This window comes from Homalodisca vitripennis, chromosome 6 (genome assembly GCF_021130785.1).
Source record: "Homalodisca vitripennis isolate AUS2020 chromosome 6, UT_GWSS_2.1, whole genome shotgun sequence".
In the NCBI taxonomy this organism is placed as follows: domain Eukaryota; kingdom Metazoa; phylum Arthropoda; class Insecta; order Hemiptera; family Cicadellidae; genus Homalodisca; species Homalodisca vitripennis.
Window position 1 is genome coordinate 83,662,692 of NC_060212.1, and position 26,413 is coordinate 83,689,104.

Consider the following 26,413-nt stretch of genomic DNA (forward strand, 5'->3'; position numbering starts at 1 on the left):
ATTAATTGATTTCTATTTCAAAGTATTCTAATTAACTATTTAACATGTACTTTGTTCAAGGGTAATTAAGCATTTAGTTGTTATCAACACAAGTCACTTAGTTGTGTTATACGGAAATGTTGGAATACTTACATCGGTTTGTATTTTCAGTTGTTAATATCAACCAAATGGTTTCATTAATTTAATGTCGTACGAAAACCTGAAGGAACAGTAACACCCAAGAAGTTTACCCAAATTCGGATAGCAAAATATGCTTATAAAAATATTTTCAAATATCTATACAGTTTATAACAGTTTTCTATAACTGATATAACATATAAAAAGTATAAGATCCATATTTACTAAAGTTTTATTGATATTTAGACTAGATAAAAATGTGTTTTAAACTTATAATTGATAAAATGCTATTATATTGTACTAAATATATAAAAAACCTTATATTTTATAATATTGTTTCAGATCACGTATTTAATTAGTATTATATTTATTTTAACAATTTATTTATGTTGTTGAGAAAATTTTCTCATACAAAAAGACTAAAACAGTATTTTGTTCAAAATGTCAAGGGTACCTATTGGAAAGTCATGTTCTGGTTTGTTGTTACAGGTAGTAACTTGGTGTCACAGCGCAGTATTGATCAGTAAAGGTAATGAATCGACAAGATGTGTTTTTAAAATATTAAATCTCTAGTTAATAATATTAAACCAATTTTATTGTAATTTGTAAAACGTATTAAAACGAAGTGTATCATTATTTATCCTAAATAGGCTTGCACGTAACGAGATAAAAAAGCGCTCTTTTATTATATAAATCCTAAATATATTCGTCTTTTAAACTGTGTATATTTAATGCTTTTATTAAAAAATAATACCTTAAGCAAAAAAAAAGAAAAAAAACAATATAACACATCGTTTTATTTAAAACTTTACGATTTATTCTGTTATTTGTACAACATTTTAAATACTGATTTACAAATACACATTACCATAACAAAAATTCCTGCTAATTCACTAAAACTACGAAGAAATAAATAATATTATAACATTGATTGGCCGTAATTGATTTAAACAAATATTTGTTTATGTTCGTTCGTAACAGGAATCCTTTACAATGATTCCGGTGTCACAGTGAATACATTGATACATATTTTGGTTTCGTGTATTTAAATTACATTAACTTATCGTATTAAAACGTTATATTTTAAAGTATATTATATATTGGAAGCTCTTTACTGTTGTTCGTAACTAATTATGCTACTAACGTTAAACAAGATCATAGGCTAATATTTGTTGGAAAGGGTGCACTCAACACTAAAAGTGTATTATATTTCCTCTTTGAATGTATGTTTTATTTATTTCATTAAATATAATTTAATATTGATTATAAAATTTTATAAAACACTCCCTGTCTTTAGGTAGATTGGCAAGGATGATGATAATGCCCCTACGGGGAAGTTTTACATAAAAAAACAGATAAGTTCCGTACATATAATTATTTAATATATCAGTAATTAGTTATTTATGGTCAAATAAAGAAAAAATATTGGCCTTCTGATGATATATTTGGATGGGATAACATAAGGCAGAATTATTAATGAGTATCTGACTGGTGTGTCGATCCATGGATATCCAGGCAGAGAACGAACCCTGTAGCGTATAGGACTAAAATACTTCTAGCCTTTTCCTAGCCGTAGACATTTTTGTATAGTACCAAGCAGGATTTCTATACGTAAGGACTGTACGGTGGCGGCCTTTTGAAGTAAAACTTTATTTAATCTTCTACGGAAGGGAAAGCGTTTGGGGAATAGGTGAATACGTTCCTAGAGTTGAATACGTTAACCTCTTTACCTGATTTATTACTGCTAATAAAAGTACTGTATAATTGTTTTATCATGATTAAAGTTACATTATAGACGTGATTTTTGTGAACTAAAATTCGCACATACTACATACCATTATATAAGGCGTAAACATGCAAATCAGAAAACCCATTTCTATTCTTAATAAATTTTAATATTTTAGAATTAGACACAACCATACATATAAAATATGTTTTAAATCTACAGATTACATTTCAATCTCAAAGGGATTATCAATAGGTACGTTTACGTATTATTATTATGATTAAAGAACATCCCTGAAAAAAGCTACTTCAAAGTTATAGAAGAAAATAAATAGTAATTAATAGAAATGCAATTACGTAATACAATTAAATGGGGTTTGTATATTTATGACACGCCTGTGAACCCATAGGTCCGTGTAATGCAGGAGGTGTGCACAAATTTAAGTGACTGGAGGTGTTGTTACGTAATCATCTGGAGAGCCAATAAACTGAGCACAGTCGTCCAGTACATTAGAGTAATTGGAAAATAAAGCAGCAGTGTGTTCTGGCATTCTTGTATATACTTTGACCTCTATCTTTCGTTTTCACATTACGTCTTGGCTATTTATTGTCTTAAACATTTGCCTTTACTTTTTTCTGTAGGACAAGAAGCTTAGAATTTGCACATAGTCCTAAAAAGTTTTTACGCTGCTTAATCAAGATCTATGAGGAGGATTTTAGTGTATTTTAGTGTATTAATCTCCGTTATGTCTATTTGGAAAAAGGGGAGGCCAGATATGAACGAACCTCTCCCTCTAAACCAGGTAGGAGGTGGCTCACCCTTGTCTAGGCTAACAAGAACCTTTTAACAGTTTTATCGCAGTAGAGCAGACCTATCGATTTATCCTCGCATCCGGATTCTTAAAATTTGAGGTTAATGATTTTCCACGAGAGGAAAACCATAAGATTTCCCATATTTAAGTTACAAATCAATTTTTGCCGTACCCAGTGTATGTTTTATTTGGAAGGTATAAACCGGCCAGAAGTAAAGGATCCTGATTTACTTAGTTTGAGTAACAAAAATTCCTTTACAGTGTTGTATAAGTTATTCAGTTTGGAATAAGAAAAATATTTAAAAATTGTTGAGTTAATTATGCTAGAAAAATTCACTTCAATAAAGACAAATATATACAATACACAATAGCATATGAACTAAACACCAATCTGCATTGTGTAAGCATAAAGCCTGTTTCTTCTTTTTTTTAAAGATAGCTAGTTTTCCGCTATTAATCAAATTAATAAGTCAAAGACATCCAATTATGGGAAATATTATCAAGTATTATTATTACTAATAACAACATTGTGTACAAAATAAGCATTATATATAGTTAGTTTAAAAATTACTTATATATTTTTAAATTAATAATAGTAAAATACTTAAAATCCTTATTTCACGACAAATCAGTCCATATTTAGTGCAAGGTATACGTTGTAATATAGGTGTCTGATTCGTAGCATACGGTTTTTATGCAAGTATTATACTGAGGCTTGCTACACGTGGATCGTAAGGCCTTCACATCAAAAACCACTCATTCTGGGACACACTGTGCGTCTTGACTCTTGGCCGGGAACTGTAACAGTAGAGCAGGTTTGTCATCAAGCTTAGCTCTCTTTACTGCTCTCTGTTTTAGCTTTTGCCAAACGGCTCCATGAAGGTCTTTATTAAAATTATTTATCCACTAAACTTAATCATAGTTCTTGTAGGAAGCCTTTGCGGCTTAGATTGTTTTGATATAGTTTGATTTGATATATTATAGAAGTACATATATCCGCTAGGTCTGCAATAATAAAATATTCACTAAGAGCCAGCGATTAGTTGTCTTACTGTATAGAATGTTGTACTTAGTTTATCGAAAACGTAAATTCTTCCGACAGTTTTTTTTTAATTTCTATATTATGCAATAATTGCTAAATTTTCTTTTTTTAACAACTTCCGGAGATAATTATTTTATTTTCTTTTAAATTTTAATTGAATTGTCGGTTGTTAGATTTCATTCTGTTCCATGAGTTATTTTGGATAAACGCGTCGATACTAGCTGTTTTGTTCGATACTCAAAATGGTTCGTTGGGTGGTTTATCCATAAACACTTCAAAGCATGTAACATTTTAAATAAATAAAATTCTGAACCATAATTGACAGGTTTTTTGCTGATGTAGATAATAAAAGAACAAGGTACTCGAAAACCTTGTAACTGCTTATCAGCAGTACAATATTCGAAATTAGCTTAATAGTTTTTACAATTACTATTGCAAATTTTCAAATATGTCCTGGAAATATATCCTCCCCTATAACTGTATTTGTCGTCAAATCCTACATATATCAAACACTAAAATCAAAAGCTTTTAAAATACAAACTTGTTTGAAAAATATTAATCCCTAATTTATCATCATTAAAAATGTCATAAAGGTTTTTTTAGTGTTAAAAGTTTATTAAGCTACTGTAATTTATAACCCCAATGAAAACTTTTATTTCTAAAATGTTAGTTATCTAAGTATTGCTATTACATATGTAAGGTTTTAGAGCTTTTTAATTGTGAAGGACATAATTTTATCAATTATTGGAGTATCTACAATATTAAGAAACAATAATAAGATGTTTTACTATTTTACCTGAAGCTCGAACTCCCGGCAAACGTGTCACAATATTTTGCTGCCGTGTTAAATTATTCCTGGGTAATACATACTTCACTTACTAACATTATTATAACTAGTATAAGTTGGACCGTCGTTGTTTACAACCACTACGTCTTGATCTCCAGATTGCTCTAGTTCTGAAACACGATAAGAAACTCCAAACTAGTCCTTTTCAGAATATTCAGCTGTGGAAGAATCAGCGAAATCATCCACATTTTCAGACTCCTATTGAAGCCTTTTTAATCTTTAGAAGTTTTCTTGATCCAAACTGCAACATAAATAAAAAGCCTAAGTGCTATTTATGGTATTAAAAAGTTTAACATTTTATTAAGACTAGGTTTGATACTAGAATTAGTTATAGTGAAGTGAATTTTATAATTTAACAATTTAGTAGAGGAGTTATACTTACTTTAACAAACATTTGAAGAATAAGTTCATGGAAAAATTGCAACGCACGTAGTAGTTGTGAGTGATACCCACAAATATTTTTAGGATATGGCGAACAAATGTTTTGAGGGGAATAAGTAGCACTACATCGATGTCTGCAAAGTCAAAGGAGGGTACCTGCAGCAACACGAAATACTTGAGTAACATTCAAGACGTTTCAAATATCGAAAATATGAAGGTCTAGATACTAATAAAGATCTTAATCTAGGCCCGTCTTAAGATGCCACTTTGCTGTAAATCCTCAATAATATTTTCTTACTAAGGAACACTGCTAGGTCATAATATTTCTCTCTACATATTTTCATGTTAAATATTAGGTATGGAATAATAACCACTTGGTCTTTTAACCGAATAGCTAATGTATAACAACAAATTATGATAATACACAAAATGTGTGAAGAAAGGTGGAACTCATCTAGACTGTTATAAAAATTATCCTTCGGATACAGTTACACTATTATATGTTTCCAAGTATCTCTTAAATTAGTTATTGGCGATAAAAATATTTATTGCCACCACACGTGTCATCCTGCTCTAAAAGACATCCTGGGTGAAAAGATATAAACTCCAAGTGATTATGTATTCTTATATCGTATTTCATCTGATATTTTATAAAAATAACACTCTTAGCATAATATATTAACATTTCCGAAATAACCTGAATATTTTATTACATGTAAACAAATATAATTTATTATTAACGTTATAGAACAATAGGGAAATCGCGTATTTTATACTATTGAATACAATAATTAATATTTACTATATATATATATATATATATATTTACTATGCGTGTGTGTTTGTGTGTGCGCGCGCGCGCGATATATATAAATATCATTATATTATTGGTCTTGTATATTTACAAGACCAATAATTTTAAATATATGAACTGTTTGATGTTTTCATTATTTTAACTGATTATATGAATGTGAATGAATGTCAAACTATCAAGATTGTATCGTACAGTATATCCATATTATCCGTTTTTGCCAAATTAGTGATATATCGTACAATCAAGTAAATGTAAAATATGTGTGAATGCTTTTGTGAACACACTGTCGAAGAAAAAAATATTGATATTTTTGTCCTGTTTGTAAGATTTTTACCTTCTGCTAAACGCTTTGAATTGTATCAGGTTAATTTTATATTTTGTAAAATATATCTAAATTATTCTTTTTTGTTAAATTTTCAACGATGCCTATAAGACAGAGAATATGTACTCAGTGTATCATAAACATTTGTTCTTCACCATTAACTGAAAGAGATATCTTATTCGTTTAGAAAACGATTTAGTTCAGAAGCTCCCAATGTTATAACTGTGCGTGCAGTCCGTACGCTTAAGTTTAATTAAATCGAAAACTTTCTACTTTTAGAAATAAAAAGAGTACAAATACATTGCACTAATAGAACAAACACGTGTTTCTATTCAAAATAACATTTAATAAATACCATTATAAGCAGCTTAAAAAAGCCGAATTACAGAGTGCACTGTATATTTTAATATATTTTACATATAGATAGCCAAAAATAATGACCATGTATATGACATTGGGTAAATATATGTTGGCCACTGTCATATATTTTCATAAATAAAACACGTTTAATGAACAAGTCCTAATTTCACAGCCGACAAATTTCAGATAAATCCATTTCGAAAAAGCTTCTAGCATACAATAAAATTGTTAATGTGAATAGTTTAAATATTAAAGAAAATATCAAGCAAAATACTAACATTTGAATTACAAACTTTTCAAACACTATGTCTGGTAGCTAAATAAAATAAATAATCCTTAAAATCAAAACATGTAATTATGTTCCTATTACACCTGCTGAGACCGAAAGAGGAGAATTTCTAGCTCTGATCTCACATTGCGTAAGTGAAGCTGTTTATCATGGTGAGTGCTTCGGCAACCGACATGATAATTTATATGTCGGAACTGCAGGATCTCGCACAAGTACTGGATGACAAGAAACATATACACAGTTTTAGAATATTTAGAATAACTCGTTATTTTATCTTTACGACAGCGTTAGCATCATAAGAAATTAATCATATTTGATGAGATAATAGTTTTAACTTTAACAATTTTAACTATGAATTTTACATTTTGACATATAAAAATGAATTACAATATTTATGGTAAGAGTGCGCCACCCCATACGCCGCTAAATATCATTTCACTGAGTTTGCGTGCTATTTTTATATTTTATAGCTGATTTTTCTCTTTAGCTATTCGACATGTAGACAAACGTGTGCATAATACAAAAATAAATCTTCTAGAAAAGATAAATTGTGAAAACCTACTAAATGATAAGCTTTAATGGCGCTCAGCCACATCCATTAATGGCCAGTCCCCACCTACAGAACCCATAAAAATTACAAGTCTAGATAAGTTTGCTCAACTACTTTAGACGAATATATAGACAGACAGACGTACATTTTTCCAGTCCATAGATTGATAACTAAGTTAATAATAAAAATTCATCTATGTGTTTTATATACCGTTATACATTTTCGAAATTTAAAAAACTTCACACTGTTTTGTGAGAACCTACTAAATGATAAGCTTTAATGGCGCTCAGCCACATCCATTAATGGCCAGTCCCAACCTACAGAACCCATAAAAATTTCAAGTCTAGATAAGTTTGCTCAACTACTGTAGACGAATATATAGACAGACAGACGTACATTTTTCCAGTCCATAGATTGATAACTAAGTTAATAATAAAAATTCATCTATGTGTTTTATATACCGTTATACATTATCGAAATTTAAAAAACTTCACACTGTTTTTGCAACCTGCATTGGTAACTTGTCATGCATTTATGCAACTATTGCAAGCTTGTTAGGAAGTTCTAAATGCTTGTAATAAACTTCCAAATGTATTTAGGTTTTTAAGTAACTGATACGAAAAATAAGCAATGGACAGTTATTTGAGTAGAACAGTTACATTTATTAAAGATGTATACAAATCAAAATAGTGTATTTCGATATGAGTTTTCGAAATAGTTGACTTACACATGTGTGGCCTAAAAACTTTTCTCAGCCCTGATTATTAACAGCTGTTTATAGAGCCGACAGTTCTTTGATATAAACATCATTAGCTTGTTTGTTGACAAGGTTGGACTTGATGCCATGTCTGGCTACTAGTGACGTCATGAGTGTGCTCCTGTCATCTTACACTGCGATCCAGCCTAAGAATGCAAGCAATAAGTAGACAGCCTCAATGTACTTTAATATTGGTTTTTTTTATGTAACGTCAGACGGCAGAGTAGTAATCTTATATGGTGACATATGTCTGTGATCACATTAATTGCTTCGTGATTACTTAGGGTCACTAAGTGGAATGGTTTATATATCATATATGATTCAATATGTTTAAAAAACAATACATATACAATTTTATTATTATATAAACACTGTATTTATTTTTCGTTTAAAAAAAGTTCTATAGTATGTTAAGGAAATTTTAGATAATCCTTTTTTGGCACGTTATAAATAAAATTCGTGGAAGAGATAAACCCTTCTCCGGAATCACTTAAGATTTCGTAAAATAGAAAGCTTACGAGCAGGTGAAAAGTAAATATGTATTTAAAAAAATTTATAAATCATTTAACAATGATTCGGACTTATTAGAAAACGTTTTTCATTTTTTATCTAACTTCCTCAAATAGCCAAGGATACAATTTACGCTTTGCTGAAGGAAGTCAATTGAGGTGCTTGTGACAACCTTTTGGATTCTGTTTTCAAAATTCATCCAGCCTTGGACTTGAATACCGTCTCCTAGGTTAAGCCTCACAAAAAGTCACATGGGATAAAAAACTTACCTTCTTGCAGGCCATTCGTGCGGTCCACCCCGTCCAAGCCAACGCCCAGGAAATGTTTGGCCCAACCACTCGTGAACAATTATTGTAAAGTGGTGGCGCATCATCGTGCATAAAATGAGGTCATAACAGTTTTTCGATTGTGATATCGTAGTTCACACATAGCCTCGAAGCGTTAGAATGTGGTAATTTATGTTATCACACAGAAGATATAGACCAGTGAGCTTTGTTGCAGTCATTGCACACGACACTGTCACTGGAACGAGTGTACGAATTTTAATTCACCATTTAGGCATCGGTATTACTTAGCACCCAGTAATGGTAACTATGACGATTGACGAAACCATCAATACGGAACACGACCACCAGATATTGTCTAACAGTTGTGGCCGATCTTAGTGCTAACCCAATATTAATTAACTCCATATATTCCATTCTCCGGTGAAAACCTTTAATTTAAACTCATAGATAACGAGATTGCTATTGGCGAAAATTTAAATCCTTAAGTAACATCATATTATATGCCATTGTTAGTCCAATTTCACGAGCTGCCTGCCGATTTGATTCTTTTGGCTACGCTTCAATATTTCCTGCATTGTTCCACATTTTCCTCCGATCTTAAAGTTCATGGGCGGCAACTTATTATGTCGATCACAGAGCCCGTTTTCATTAGCTTTGCATAACATTTCTTAATTGTTTTTCGACGTATAGAAGCATTTACTCCTTATTCTCTACGCCACCATCTTTGCACTAAAACAATCGATTTCAATAGTTAATAACGCGAAGCAATCGTCTCGCTCATAAAAAGACAATGGATCAGTCGTTTTTTATACAAAGCACCAGCTGTTTCTAAAGAAGAACAATGAACTACGTTAAGTAAGGAGTATAACAATTTAATCCATACTCTGTATTATACTACTATCGCCTACCTAAAAACAGTAATATAACCATTGTATACCCAATTGTATAAAATTTTTATAAAAACTAGCTACTTTTCAATCACCCGGCGTATGGTCGGCTAACGAATTAGACAAGAAATACTATTCACGAAATTTGATCTTAAAGAGTCAATATTTTTCATACATTTTCACCAGTTTCATATTGTAAGTTAAGTGCTATATGACACTACAATTATAATTTAAATTTTTACAGTGTGAATTTTGTAGCATAAAAGTTTTTTTCCGTAATACTACGTTTATGTATAGATATATATTCAACAAGTTATATATATATATATATATATATATATATATATATATATTAGGTTAGTAATGTAAAGTATTAAGTTAAAGTAATACGAGTGATATTTAACAAAACAAAAATCATCTTAGTTTTGTAGAATTTGATTTATTTAGAGAAAAAGCAGCATGTACTCAACAGAATATGGCTAAATTAAACTAATCATAATGCGTGGAATTAAAAGCTTAAAAATAAATGTACATATGTAAAAACTATTAAATCCCTAATAAATAAGGTTTGTAATAGTTTGTGATTTAAATTGTAACTAAAACCTGTTAGTAAATAAAGCACGTTATATTTGTAGGAAAACAAAACTTATATCATATGATATGGTAAAAATACTACCTACCTATATAATAATTAGTTATGTCAGTCAAACATCCTGTGTATAAGTCAAAGAAATAATATTATTTGAAAGTTCAATCCTTTTCTCTAACCTCAAATCTTATTATCACGATAAATATAGAGACGATCTACACATTCAAATTTCATCCTTATAGTATATTATTCTAATTATAAACAAAATCTAAGGTTTAACTTGGCGATAAATAAATACTAATATTTTTATAGTTAAGACATGTATGAGGCTGCAGTTAGAGAAAACAATTATTATTATCGTTGTATGTAACCTATGAATAGTTATTACAAATATTTACAGCATGAAATCAAATAAAATATCTGTCATTAATAACACTCAATGGGGTGATGTAACGTGTGTAATGAAATTAGTGCAATCTGTGGTTTAAATAAAAATAGAATGGTCTTAAATAATGTTGTGCATTATGGATGCGATCTCCAATACCCGTGAGGCCAAGTTTCTCTCGCTTAGTAAGGATTACGTAGTTAGAAAGCAATTCTACACTAATACATTAGAGCCGTGCTTGTGGTAATGGTAGTTTGAGTATAACTTGGGAGTTCGAATACGTATCTGAGATTTTCTGAGGATATCTTCTTCAATTAGAGTTGTTTGAAAGTTTATCTCTCGGGCAATGCTTCAAACTTATCGTTGAGTTTAATATTGAATTCATAGTAAAACCAGTTTCTATAAGTTTCTTTCTACGAAATATAAGATTGGTATAGCATACAAAATTACTTATATACCACACTGTCCTTCCAATTTATTCTTGTTCTCTTATCACAAATTTGTATTTACCATGATTTCACTTATAACTTATAGAAGTTATAATACTTATTCTTGTGTGTTAATTTCAATACAGCAATTCAAAGGAAATTAATTTTTTATATGAACAATTCTATATAATTGTATTTGATTCTACTAGCAAGAGTATGGTAGTCACATAACTATCCTAAATAAAAATACACATATTATACAATTTGTATATCTGGATCAAAATATCATAGTATAAAGATCTGAAGCTATTACCCAAATACATTTTTACGATTATGTAATGTATTATATAAGTATTACAATACTGTATATAACTTCAACTATTTTAATGCAGATTCAAAGTAATCTTGTTAAATTGGCACAAAAGTGAGTAATAATTTAATTGTTCTGATTAAACATTTTTCCAAAATAATCTTCGCGTAAATGTACCATAGAATGAACCGACAATCAAAAAGAGTTTTCACCTGTGGTTGGAATTGTAAGTATAGAAGTAAAGATTCATTACCAGTTTACAAGAATATAAATATTATTACATTATACGAATACTGTAAATGACACTGTTTTTAAAATAAGACTATTTGGTATTTTTAATTAATGATATTGTAATCTTTAAATCTTTCTATTTTAAACCAATTTCAAATCAATAGGAAATGTTAGTATACAACATTTGTTTTATTTTTATAAGTATTTATAACCAATATCAATTAGGCCAACTAGAGGGGCCGTCATCTCGCTAACGAACATGTCAAGGACAGAAAGTTATACATAGAGTTATAATCAAGTTATATCATATAGCAAGCAATAATTTTCATTAATTAATAACACCTTTCAAAATATGTTACGTAAAAAGAAAAAAAAAATCTAAAACATTGAAAGTTACTGCTCTATATATGTCTTTATGTATCGAGAAAAAATTTAATCAAGTAAGTTTGCGTTTGTGTGTTAGTTTTTGTATTTTTTTTTTCAAATATGTAAATCTTACGGACTGAATGTATTAAAATGTTAAATGGATATTTTAAGAGTCACTCGTTATCTTAGATATATATTCTTATATTACTCTGGACTAAGCTCCAATGGTCCTTAAATCTCGGTTTAAGCATTGGATAGGAAACGTGGTTTTAATCATCTGTAAAGGTCCCAAATGATAAGTATAATAATTAATACAAATTAAAATCGGTGAGTGTGTATGATTTTTTTTATTCACCTGTCAAAGTTAAATAATCTTTACAAATTTCATGTTACGTACTGAAACTTTACTTTTCCTAGTTTGTTTTTATTGGTATTTAAATCAACTATGGTAAAATTACTTGATATATTACATCATAAATGTGTTACCTGAAAAGCTAACGTCTTCAACTTTAGTCCCGCATTAGTACCAGGAGCTCTCCACACTGGCCTAATACAGTTATCTTTTTTCTAAAATCTTTGGAAATACACAACAAAGTATCATTAAATATTGGAGAGAAATTCTAGAATGACAATTGATATATTATATTTATTGATATTTATTTATGATATTTGTAACACATGCCATACACAATTTCTACTTCTATGCAAAATACATCAAATTTAAACGTTTTCTCATGGTACATACAACAGGTTCCCAAGAGAAATGTGCACCAATACTGTGTTTAATTGACTGTAATCGCCCACGTGGATAAAACCTTAGCGGTAAGTAAAATTTTGATAATCATTGCATTTTATATATAGTTCAATTGCTGAATTTTTCGAAGTTCAACTTCAAAATTATATGCTTTGATAACCCAGATAAAGGCAAGAAAACTTTAATAAAAGCTTGTCCGCGAAAATTTATATTTAAAGGCATAACCGAGCTTTTCTTTTACGTAGGAAGCCCAGAAAATACGTGTTTGATGCAGTAAAAGGCGAAATTGGTTAAAATTTTTCCATATTTAATAATTTTGTATGTAACTGCATTGCAGTCTTTAAAGTATTGGGCATCTTCCGATAATAGTTCTCTTTTGCCCATATTCATTAGCAAACGGCGAGAGGAGGCCTCTATTCAGGCCGAACAGGTCATATAATTGTTCCTCTGTTGTATTTATGAATGTTGTAATAACATCTGCTGTAATACATTTCCAGAAAGCTCTTTAATAATTAAAAGTTGAGCAATACTATAAATATGCTTTTGGGAACTCACGGTATTGTTATATTCCTTCCCAATGTAAGAAATTGCCTAAATATTGCCTTTTTCTTTTAAAAAAAACCCCTATAACGAATAGAATATTTTGCCGTGAGTTATTGGCTGATAAAACTATAATATACTATAATTAATTTTGTACAGTTTACTTAAGGACAAAACGCATTCCGGTTTTTTGAAGTAAGAAATTCTATTCTCTGTTTAACTCAACAGTACATTTAAACCGTGCACGAGATGGTGGGAATACAAGAGGTCAGAACTCAGTTTAGTGACGACATGTAGGTCAAAGTGTCTACCGGATGCGAGACTAGTCCGACGCTGTCTCGTCCAGTTACCCTAATGTATGGGACGACTGTGCTCATTTTATTGGCACTCCAGATGACAACGTGAAAACAGCACCTACAGTTACGTAACCGCCTGCACACCTCCTGTGTTATATAAAGCGGTAGGGGCGTTCTGCTCCGTTTGCTGCTCTTGTATATTGTAGGTGTTGTTTGTGCTCTAATAGAAAAAAATAAATTTGCTCTTCATAGGAATAAAACTCCAGCAACATTATGGTATAAAGCGTTTTTCAAAAACAAAACCTGTTTATAATAAATCATAATAATAATATACAATATATTCTATTCCCTACAATTCGTGACTTTCTGGGCTCCCTTAATTGCCTTATGAGGAATAAATAGATATATTTAGTTATAGTTTTGTTTCAATCTAATTGTTTACTCTTTTTACGTAAAAAAAAGTAAACGATGTCGTTATATTGCATAATACATGTTCTAATGACTAAATTCTAGATTTCAATATCTTAATACTTTCTTCGATTTATAAACTAAATTATGCATATCTCACAATCAATAATGTTAATACTATAAATTAAACTTGTTGAAATATACTAGCTTATAAATTTTATTTTAAAAAAACTTTTAATTTAGATGCATATACCACTGTGATTACTAGAAACGTGTATTTGCAATTAGGTTTACCTTAAATAATATAAAACTTTCAATATTATACATAAAACTACTATGTTACTGTTTTTAAGGAAATACATTTAAATCTGCTATACGTAAGATCTAAAAAAACAAATGGAAACTAAAATAATGTAGGACTTTTCAGTTTAGTTGTACGTTTCATTTAAAATTAGGTATATCTTAAATAATATAAAACTTTCAATATCATACAGAAAACTACTATTTTATTGTTTTTAAGGAAATACATTTGAATCTGCCACACGAAAGATAAAAAAAAACCAATGGAAACTAAAATAATGTAGGACTTTTCAGTTTAGTTGTACGTTGTATTGAACGTTTAAGCATTGAACTCTCAGTAACTATCGAGTGGTTTTTTATCTTGTGCTCAGGATTTACAAATGCTGTTGCGGGCCAAATGGACCAGATCACGACCGGAATTTTACTTAACAGAATTGTCCCAGGTCCGGTTCTCCTTTGGGCAACATTCCAGCTGCTCGTCTGGCTTTAGAGCTAGACAAGATCTGAAAGTTCTTTACAAAATTATTTTCAAAGTACTTGCCATTTTAGTCTGTTTATTATATAGAATTGGAAAATCAAAAACAGGTCAAAACATTTTACTTATAGAATTAAAATACAAATTCAATGTGAAGCGAAATATTATAAAATCAATAAAACAGTTATAATTTCATAAGAAGTACATATCTTTTGTATGATTTAAATGATGCATTTAATTTGTTCCCCAAATTTATAAGAATTTATATTTGCTTACAAAAATAGTTTGTTTATAGACTCGTGACGTCAATTTCATTCCAATTAAAACAACACAACGTCGTTCATAAAAAATATTAAGTAAGGAAATATGGAATATAATTTATTTTAGATGTGTGTAATGCATTATTTATTTAGTTTCATGGAAGATTGTTCTAAATGTTTATCTTAGGGCATATATAAGTTAGCTTAATTAACTTTTTTAACCATTTAACCATTTCCTAACCAATTCCTTAATGAACTTGTTTCAAACCAATCTTGAGGAATTTATTAACCCTACATTTGTTCAAGCTTTTTTTAAAAGATAAATATTTGACCCTTGAGATATAATGCCCGTTATCCAATTGGTGTAGCCATATCTCAAATTCAGTATACATTAATTGCCTTTGTTATTTTACAGCAGTTTAAATACTCTATAGGCAGATGTGAGTTCAGTTGTAGACATAAAACCAAGCATATCATCTTTCGTAACATTTGAAATGTTATACTGCATTTTTTTAATATTGTTAAAAAACTTAAAATAGTGTGCTTTAACACTACAAAGTGAGCTTCGTAGAAGCTTATATGCAAAAAGTACGATGTTGTTCTCAAGTAATTTTTGCGCCACTTTGGGTGGTGAAGCTGGGTGAGCTCGGTCTCACAACACACAGTGCATGTGAAGCGGTCAAACCGTATATCACTTTCAGCTCACGACTCTGGTTTTTGCCATTTTCTGTTTGGCCCTCCATTTCGCTGATAATAAATTGTCCTCTCCTGCTCCCGACAATCAACACCGCACTAAACCTGAAAGAAGCTGTCACTTTGCTATAATCGACTGTAGCTATTACTCATGGTCGATGTGATCAATTTGTTCACGCTTTAAAATAAAATATTGAACTAAACTTAATCCATAATATTCAGTGGTTTTGTTCTCATATTATTGTCAACATTGTAAACTAATAACCGGGTTGAAAAAGCTCTAAATTATCAATTTTGTCTTTTTATTTAAATTGTTATGATAAAATGTCGGTACAAATAACTACTAATTATAGTTATTATGATGATCTTATGATGTCATGAAACGGAGTTTAATACAGTTTTGGAGCTATTACACAAGAAATTATTACTTTATTCATTATTTTGCTTTTAATTACAGAGAAATAACTATAAATTATTTCAAAAATGTAAACTAACAATGATTTTAATAGTAAAATAAAACAAAATTCAGGGATAATATGGGATATAATAAACCTCATTTTAATATTTATAAGCCTATAAAAATGCCGATCAAACAGAACGAATTGAATCTTGAACGTGTGATATAAAAACGGTGTCATTTAATCAATTACATATATCGATGTGCCCTTACATATGTTTAAAGATAACATATAACATTTATACAGATAACACTAAAGCAATGCGTTGAGCAGGAATAATTATCAGGAATGATGAATGCTTTAATGACCTCATTATCCTGTACGTGCATAACAGTATTCATGATGTAGGTCTGAGGAAGGTGATTTCATTTATTCAATCGGACCAAACTGTAAGATATACATCAAATGTAACGCTTATGTTTATTGCATTCTAATGCTTGAAAGTGTTTTAAATTTTTTTTTGGTAATGAGCCTACTACTGCTTAGAAATTTAAGTTTTGTTTCACAGTTGGAACTAAAAGAGTGATTAACTATCAAGCTTTAGGCAACTTAAAATAGGTAAATAATACAACTTAAAACGTTGATTTAATAGTGCTCTCATTTTAGACTGAAGAACTTGATTAAAAATGGTATAATTGGATTCAAAAAGTACTGGTTGGTGATAACGTTACCTGCTTTGATAGATTTTATTTTATATTCCAATAAATAAACTTTTTATACCAGAAAATTAAAAATAAACAGGTGTTAATTTCTTCTACGTTAAAGCGATTCATTTTATATATTGAAAATAAACTACTATTTATCTTATAGAACATGTAAATACATTAACATTTAATAAGAAATATAAAATTTGTAATAAATTGGTTTCCCGTAAAACTTCTGAATGATCGGATGTTGTGTTTTCTCAGAATTTTTTATATGTATACATGTGTGAATAGAATGATTGCTTTATTTATATATTCTGATGCGAAGATTGTTTAAAGGATACGTGATTATAAGATTTACATGAGGGTGCACGATTTATAACATATAACGACTTTTTTTAGATAAGCCATAATTTTATAGCTTTTAACGTTGTCTGATTTCCAAACATTATGTTTACAGTTTTTAAACTTTTTACAAAATACTGTTTGTGCAGACATTACAAAAATAATATTTTAGTAGATTTAAATGAATTACTCTGTGTATAACTTCAGATATTTTAGATAAGCCATGTTTTGATAACTGCTAAAGTTGTTTGAGTTACAAACTTGATGTTTAAAATTATAACTTCAGCTTCTTACAAGTGATTCAATTACTGAAGCGACAGCGGGTAGCTGCGAGAGACGCTCTCGCTGTACAAACAGTCGTCTCACGACAGGAGTTGAACGGCCTCGGCAGGATATCTGCCAACTGAGACGCGAGTCGCTCGTATAATACCAGTTCTCTGTGTTTTTCATCTGATAACATTTCCTGCAGATCATTTAACAGCTTAGCTTACGTACTTTAAGTTATTTTAAAAATATTATATTCTCTCTGGATCGTTTCTTTTCATTGAAATGCTCTATGCTTTTACAATTAAGTGGATTTATTTTAATTGTTACATTCACACCAAAACCTACATCTAATGTCTCAACACTAACTCCACACTTAAAGCATGTTAAATATAAAGCACTCTCCAAATAATTCAATTGCATTTTCTTCTTTTTTATATTTAAATATGTTTGTTCCATAATAACTTAATTTTAGAAACTGAAAAACTTAACATGTGTTCTATTATATAGTAAAATGCCGAGTAAAACTGATGACCTCTACACGATTAGTCAAAGCAAGAAAACTCTATATAAAGTCCTAAATTGAATTTCAAAATTGACTATTGACTATAACGGTAAACAATTGTTTACTTAGGGAGCTAAGAATCAAGTTTAACAGGAAGATTGTGTTATAATGTGTTATAAACAATCTATATCTTTACAACATATAATCATTTACAACATGAAATTTGCTAAGTTAACGACGTTAGAATATCCAAACTCAACAAATCTGATACAATTTAGCGTTTTATTAAATTTTCAGAATTACCTTAGTATAATTAACGTTTGCTTATTTGAAACATTACCTCTATTTATTTATTTAAATAGAATGGTTTGTTATTACAAGCAATTATTGATAGATTTACAAACTTTGTACTTATAGGCTAATTCGAGGGATTTGTAGATTTGATTGAAAACTGTAGCGGCTTCCGAGGATGAATTCACTCAGTAACCTACCTAAAATTATACACATCAACCTTATGTTTTCTATCTGTTCTTATATGACGTATTTTCTTCAATTTATATTTATTGCAGAATTATATTTTTTACGTAAATGTATTAAACATGAACCAGGATATCTAACTAATTACTTCAAGAAAAATACTCAGCTTTATAAATATTGCCATATTTTAGATTGCGACATAATTCCCAACATATTAATTAACTTGCGATTCTGAAATTGTTTGAGTCTTCAGTAAGAGGAGTTTTCAGCTGTCATAGAAACGTTTTGTTAGAATAATGACCGTGAGGCATACACCCATTACGAGCAAAAGATAAAAACTGAAATTATCAATATAAAGGGTGATATAATCAGAATGTTACTATTAATTGTATTAAAAGTTTTAACCACAAAGAATGAAAAGTATGCTTAGTAAACAATTATTAAATCTGTCCAAAATCTACTTTCTTCCTTTGGTATGATCCAGGAAGTATTAGCTGTATACATTTTTAAACTAAATGTTAAGGTTTAAAACCTCAAGAGGAGTTCATAAAATATTGCGTTTTATTATAAATGTGTCATTAATGCACATAATCATTTACAATATGAATTTTGCTAAGTCAACGACCTTAGACAATCCAAACTTTACAACCCTGATACAATTTAAGCGTTTATGACACTGTCAGAATTCCCTTGATATAATCAACATTTGTATATTTGTTGAGAAGATTGGCTTGTTGTACTGGGCTACCTTCCAGTAACACCACGCAATTACCGTTAATACGTCATTCTCCAGCCACAACATTGGACAGAATAGTCGATTAAATGACCTGTGTAAACATTTGCAGACGGAATTGTTGTAATGTTTGCACTACGTTCTAAAATACGGGATACTCATGTTTTGCACGTGTCTTTGTATGGTATGGTAAGCCCAATGTAAATATTTGTTAGTTTATGAGAACCAAACATCAGAATCTCAATTTTATACGTCTTTCACGTTATATCGTTAGGGAGTATTTCGTATGTTATTGATCAATATCAATAATAATGGTAAAGAATTTAACTACTTTAAATAACACAAGATCATATGGTTTTAGAATTTAAGTATGAAGCGATTAATTACATATTACTACAAATTATATATCAGCTAATAAATCCTAATAGCTTAAATATTATCAAATTTCAAGAGTAACGATTATTCCTTTTTCATCCCATTTTCAAACACTGTTAGCATCTTTCTCAAATAATAGATACCTTGTGTTTAGATATACGGTTTTTATACCGCTTTACGTCTGCAACAGGTCTCCCTGAAGTTACATGCAAAATTTTAGTCCATAGCTTTTTACATTAGACTAAATGTGTATGTCACATGTTAAAATGTCATATGATTGTCCTCAGTTACAATTTTTTAAATTTTCTCGCTGCAGTAATGGTTACCTATGAGAACAATATAAAATTCCTCACTAATGGTCAATAAAATTACATGGAGAGAGCAACTATTACAATGTTGCTCAATGTTGTCAATTGTAATACTATAAATCTCGAGGTTTTGTGCAAAAAGGCAGAAATGAAATATTTCTGGCCCATCGGTTGATAAAAATTTCTGCCAATGCCCAGCAAAACAATTATTACGTTCCTAATAAATTAATTTGTTAATATATAGCAAAATACCTAAATCATTATTAATATATTCTACTTCAATACTAATTGTGTAGTAAATTTAACTCTGAAACTACTCATTACGGTTATTAACTAGAATTCCGAGTGTTTAATTTTGCATTCTAATGGTGCTTTTATGTCATTTGAGTATTTGAGTTCGATACGGTTATTACATTAATGAACCCATTGTTCAACTCTATAACAATAGAGAGTTACTACCAATATGTGGGTTGTCTCATTATCATTGCAAATCTGATCCCACCTTACAAACCTTACATTATTTTCATTTAATCCTAAAACTGTTTTTAATAGCATATATTGGTTTTTAAATAATATTTTATTAGCAACGCAAACTCAAATATGGAATACGGTTTAATATTGAATAACTCTGTTGCGAGTGACTAAATTTATCCATCTTATTGATATTAAATAATGGAAGTTTTATTCACTTGTTATTTTATTTTTACTTTTTTGTTTTTGTTTAGTAAAGTAATAACAAAATTGAGGTTAAATAAAACAAATTATGCACAACTTAAACTTGGTAACATTGCATGGACAAATAAAATATGATTCTATAAGTAAATAAAATTATTCGTTTGCTTAACAGGGACAAACATTACAAACATAAACTGATGTGTATGTTTATTTACAATTTCAATTAAGAAATTAAGCTAAAAATACAATTCCACATTTCAGTACTATGTTGTTCATAAAGAAGAGGTATTCAATGTAGGTTTATGTTTTTTTTATAAATCACATGTTTTATGAGAAATTTGTTTTACCATAAATGTATTCCATTATTTTTACTGCAGACATTTTTATTACTTAAATTTTTCATTCATAAATTATATTGCTAATATAATAATTTTAAGGACTATCGAAAAGCGTCATTCAATGTATGCAGTCTTAGTTATTTAACATTGTAAAACACGAAATATGTAAACTGCCGAATAATGTACGAGTTGCATTTTGACCGAGCAAACAACGCTATTGCGTATTGTTTAGAAATATTTACTTAACAGCTTGCCTTATTACAGAATAACATTTCTATGTAATTTAAACCAAATTGGGTGCTTTAATGACGGCGCTACTTTTCATACAGTGTTAGTGATATGAAAACAAAATTATAATATCATATTAAAATGGTATGTTGTTTGTAAGTGTAAGCAATTCAAAATGAGTATTATTTTGGTTATTCAACATTACAATACGTGATACAGTAAATACTGTCGAATAATACTGTCGTAAAATATAATTTCATCTGAGCATACAATACAAGAGCGTATTGTAACCAAACAGCTACAGAACATGTCTTATTACAGTATATAATTACCATGGTAATTACACCCCCTTAGGTGTTTTATTGCAACTTCAATATACCGTACTACTTTTAATGAACTTAAAAAAATATTATTTTTAATAAAACCTAATCAGAAAAAATACTTTATCATACTTTGGTTCAAGTTTGTTTATAACGATGAAATGATTGTGAAGAAAACAGGATATTCCGGATATTTTCCATCGTTCAGTGACATAAAAGAATCAGTAACACTACGTTTCGAGATCTGAAATCTGATTTTTTCTTCTCGTAAATAACTATTCTAAGTCATAATATTACAAACTAGGTTAAAATAAACAAATCATACCAGGTCGTTGTGATAAGCATAAGTAAAGAATCACAACCACAACGTTGTGTGTCAGCTTCACTAACTCTAAAACATGCACTTAATAAAAAAAACACAACACTAATTATTAAAACTGAACTACAGATGACAACTACAGGTCAGCAATCGCTGACTAACCACCTACGACAGGCCAGAGGCCAATAGTAATTTGCAATCGTCACGGCAAAAAATTTTCAGTCACTGAACGATAGAGTATTTATAGAGAAAATCCTGTTTTCATAATTTTGTAATGTTATCAATATAAATGGAAACATAAAAATTAACATATAAAAAGAATAAAAAATTATAACAAAAATAGGAGATGTTTTGTTTTTCTTTTCGATTTTATAGCTACCTTGCTTAATCCTCATGTTGAATTCCCCCCGCAATGTGATTCTAGAACAAATATACAATTCTTTTACACTACGATACCAAATATCGCTCCCAGTATTGTGAAAAGGCAGAAAAAACAGTGAATATTGGTATATCGAGTTATTGTTTTCTACGTAATCGTCAGATCTACTTAGTAACAGCGGGTGATTGTCTTTGTGATTTGTTGATACCGAATTTTTGCCTGATTTACACATAATTCCGGCTTATGAAGAGACTCAGTGTTGAACATATGAAGAACATCAGTAAAGGCTGCGTCTACCACTTTGCGTCTAGTATATTCTTTGGCACCATGAGATGAATCATTGAATATTCTGCATCGACAATATTACCATGGTTACCAGCTGAGAAATTAAAGTCAAATGTAATTTTCTTGCTGCCTTTTCCGCGTTTTTAGATGTATTTGATATGGACGTGACTAGATCTTTGGTGAAACAACATAAACAGTTTTTTAAAAAGTGGCATTTATACCAATATGCGTGTGGTAGAATCGTTTATACCTAGCGATCGATGAAAATTTTATGTCAGCAATATCAACCTGATTTCCGTTGATATTAATTCGCTAAATATTAAATTGAAGTATGAAGTACCTAATTCTACCACTTCTATGATTAGTTTATGAACAGTTTAGATAATTATTTCCATGGACACAAGGAAGAATTTCAATCAAAATGCAACATGCCTGTCAATATTATATGAGAGGAACATTACTATGAGTGTGGTAAATGTAAATTATTTGAACTCAGCTAATCATCAGACCAAGACTGATCAGACCCAGAGACTCGACTACTGGTTAGGTCAGGCTAGTTGTAGTTAAACTACCGTTGGCTTATCCTTTGGTTGCTACAAGTAATGAAGTGGGCTTTACTATATAAATAGAAATTATTATAGGCTCTTTTTTAAGACTGTTGGAAGTCTACATACATTGCATACATACATTGTTGTATAACATACATTTATTTTGAGATATGCACAGGATAGATTTTCACTGCAGGTATTTTAGATGGATCTCAATACATTGTATGATCTTGAATTCACTGCGAGCTCCTAATAGTTATAATGAGATGAAAACAATTTGCGTCACTTACTGTTTTGGCGAGAACGTGCGAGAGATTGCCAGCCAAGCCTGTCACAGATAGACGGAATTTACGGTATGAGCCATTTACCTCAAAATAAGTAGTTCTACATTTTTTGAAGTCTAACCGCTTGTCTAGTGGATATATACATGCTCAAAACCCTTAATAGTAGTTTACTGTTCATGAAGTGAACTATACGAAGTTTCAAGCGTAGTAAAAGACTTATATTTAATGGTTTTTGAACACTTTGACACATGTTTGCTCTAGGTGGGTAACTTATGAAAAATAAATTAAGAGAAGCTATCATCCTAGTTCACTATATAATTATTTTCTCAATAATAATACATTTTAATATGAAAAAATTTACATGTATTTAAAATATAAAGGTGTGAATATATAGGTGTAAGAGTCTGAAAGCAAATAGTAAGAGAAATATGCCACAGCTGAGGTATAAGATTGCCACCATGCCAAATTTCCAACAAATCCATTGCTCTCCAAAAGAAATCCAAATCCAATACAAAAAAAAGAAAGCTAATAGTACATAGCATGAAGATTATTATATGTTATGACTGTAAGCTGAAACATATTCATGCAACTCTAACACAGGTCCTCAGTCATTCCCAGTCACAATTGGAATGGTGTTACTAGGAATGGAAAGTAGACTTCAGACGACGCACTGCTGCTATCACGGTAGAATTAGTAGTCCTCCGTGGCCATGCTGCCGAGCCTATACAGACGTGGGATGATACTTTTCGTGTCGTATTTTGTAGAGCATGAAAGACCGCAGAATAGGTCGCTGGAGCGGGTTTGGTCACGAACTCTAAGGTTGAACATCCCAAGCAGAGCAGAAGAGTCCAGTTCACCACATTCAGATAGTCGTAGCTCATCTTTACTCCTATAACACGCAAGAACCTTTCTTGAGTGTTCTGGAGAATTTCGTTCTGGCCAAGTTGGTATAGGGACCACACGACACTTCCAAACCCAAGTACAGATCTCACTGAAGAAATAAACACATGGTGTTTATGGCTTCGATGCTCAAACCTGCACTTGAAGTATCCCACAATCCGAGAAGCCAGATAGCCAAACCAAGAATACACAAATTTATAAACCAACTGTGAACAATTATATGTCTATAAATTGTGGCATAGTAACACATGACAACATACATAAAGCATGCCTGCAACCTCAGCCAAGCTTGTTACGTCTTACCTTGTACCTACGTCGAAATACTACATATTTGTTTGTCAAGGGGAAATTCATCAATTTTTAATTTTATGTCAGTAATTTCATTTATATTTCGTACATGGTCCAAATTAGCTGTACTTCTAGAATATATGGACCTTTAACCTTATACAAACGCGCTCCTTTAATAGATTAATGTTTTGTGAGTATGGCCTCAACAGAGCTACAAATACGGCTAGTATTTTAGATTTAAAACTACTTATGTTCAAAAAAGACCAACTGATTAAATGGTCATATAACTATATTCTTATATTTAGTACCTTGTAAATAATGTTTCTCAGTAAATTTCAAAGAAACGTCAAAAGTAATTAAATTAGAACAATCTGTGGATACACGAATATACCATCAGATGGAAACATTTTTGGCATTATAGAAGCGATCTCCATTACCATTCAGGCCAAGTTTAACTCGCTCAGTAGAATTACGTAGTTAGAAAGCAATTCTACACAGACACTTAAAGCCGTACTTTTGGTAATGGTAGTAACTTGAGGAGTTCGAACACGCACCGGAAGTTTTCTGTATATTCATCATCAACTTAAAGTTGTTTGAAATTTTATATCTCAGGCAATTCTTCAGACATTTCTTTTATACAAAATCCAAACTGGAATCAACTTCCACCCTTATGATCAGGTTTGTGACTAATAAAGATTCAGTGTTGATATATCAATATGGTTACAAATATACATTCTGTATTTAATCCTGAAGCCTAAAAAAGGAAGTCTTATGTGTTAACCTAAAGATTTGACAATGTAGTATATATATATATATATATATCAAAGTTTAATAAACCTTTTAATATAAATACATTTTACAATAGTCACGGATTTAGAAACAGTAAACAATTTCAATTAGTGCAACCGCGTACTGCAAATAAAAACGTGAAAATTATTATTTGCCTTACACCGTAGAAGATATTAGTGGTGATAACCAAGTAGCAGATTTATGAAACATAGTATTTATGACATTTTGATTAGGGATATTTACACAAATTTAAGGAATAAAAACAGAAGTCCTACGCACTAACACGTATCAAGAACTTATTCCCTCCGTAATATAATTAAAGAAAATTAGCCAGCGCTTCAAGCTGTTGACCGTTTTAATGAAATTAAAGTAAATCAGTAAACCAAAGAGAAATTATTTTCAAAACCGAAAAAAATATGGTGGAAGTAGGAAATACGTTTTGTATTATTGAGTGATACTGTACAGTCTAGGTTTATTACTTCTTAAAACTATTGGAAAACTTGGAATATCATTTGCTATTTTTAGATCTATTTCAATTCGTGCCTCTGCACAACCATGACAATAATTTTCACGTATGCCCATAGTCATTATTGTAAAATTTTTATGGTTTTAATAGGTACTATGTACAATGCCAATACTATGGTATCTGAATCACTATTACGTTGAATTTTCCTAACCACAAATTATGCAACTGCACGAACTTAAAGTTTTTTAGAGATCGTACATTCTAATAAGATATATAATATTTTAAAAAGCAAGTTTTTTCTTGACACTCAATGTTTATTCCAGATATAACGCCAACTCTGTAAGTAATAGGGTAGCCTTCAGTGCGTATCGAATATATAATCATAACGAATTTGTTTTCAATCAGTTAAAATTTTATTCGAGGATGACTTGACTCGTATAGTTACTAAATTATCACATTATATCCTATATAGGAATAACATCTTGATTCATGATGTTGTACGAGTATATAAGGTAAAACTTTCGTAATTACTGAACACTTACAACTTCGATTCTGTAATGTCAAATAATTGTGATGATATTGTTGAATTTAAAAATTTTACTGATTTCCCTTCTTAAAGATGAGATATAAGAAATTTATAAAGGATCTGTGAATTTTTTATAGTTTTGTAAATTCATTATATTGTAACACACCTTGTAAAATATCTGATATAATACACAATCAGGAATGTTTAGTTTGACCGTCATCTAG

General features: G+C 30.2%; 1 protein-coding gene across 4 annotated transcripts in view; it reads left to right on the forward strand.

Annotated features, from left to right (window-relative positions):
- The window catches only part of LOC124364477 (sex peptide receptor-like), a 364,700-nt gene that overhangs the window by 157,637 nt on the left and 180,650 nt on the right, over positions 1–26,413 (forward strand). The window contains exon 1 of one of the 4 annotated variants that reach the window (XM_046819998.1): positions 607–646. The exons of 2 other annotated variants lie outside the window; for them this stretch is intronic. The gene's annotated coding sequence lies outside the window, so the exon portion shown is untranslated. Of the gene's footprint in view, positions 1–606; positions 647–26,413 lie in introns of those variants that run through there. One more of the 4 variants, XM_046820000.1, reaches the window with a different exon arrangement.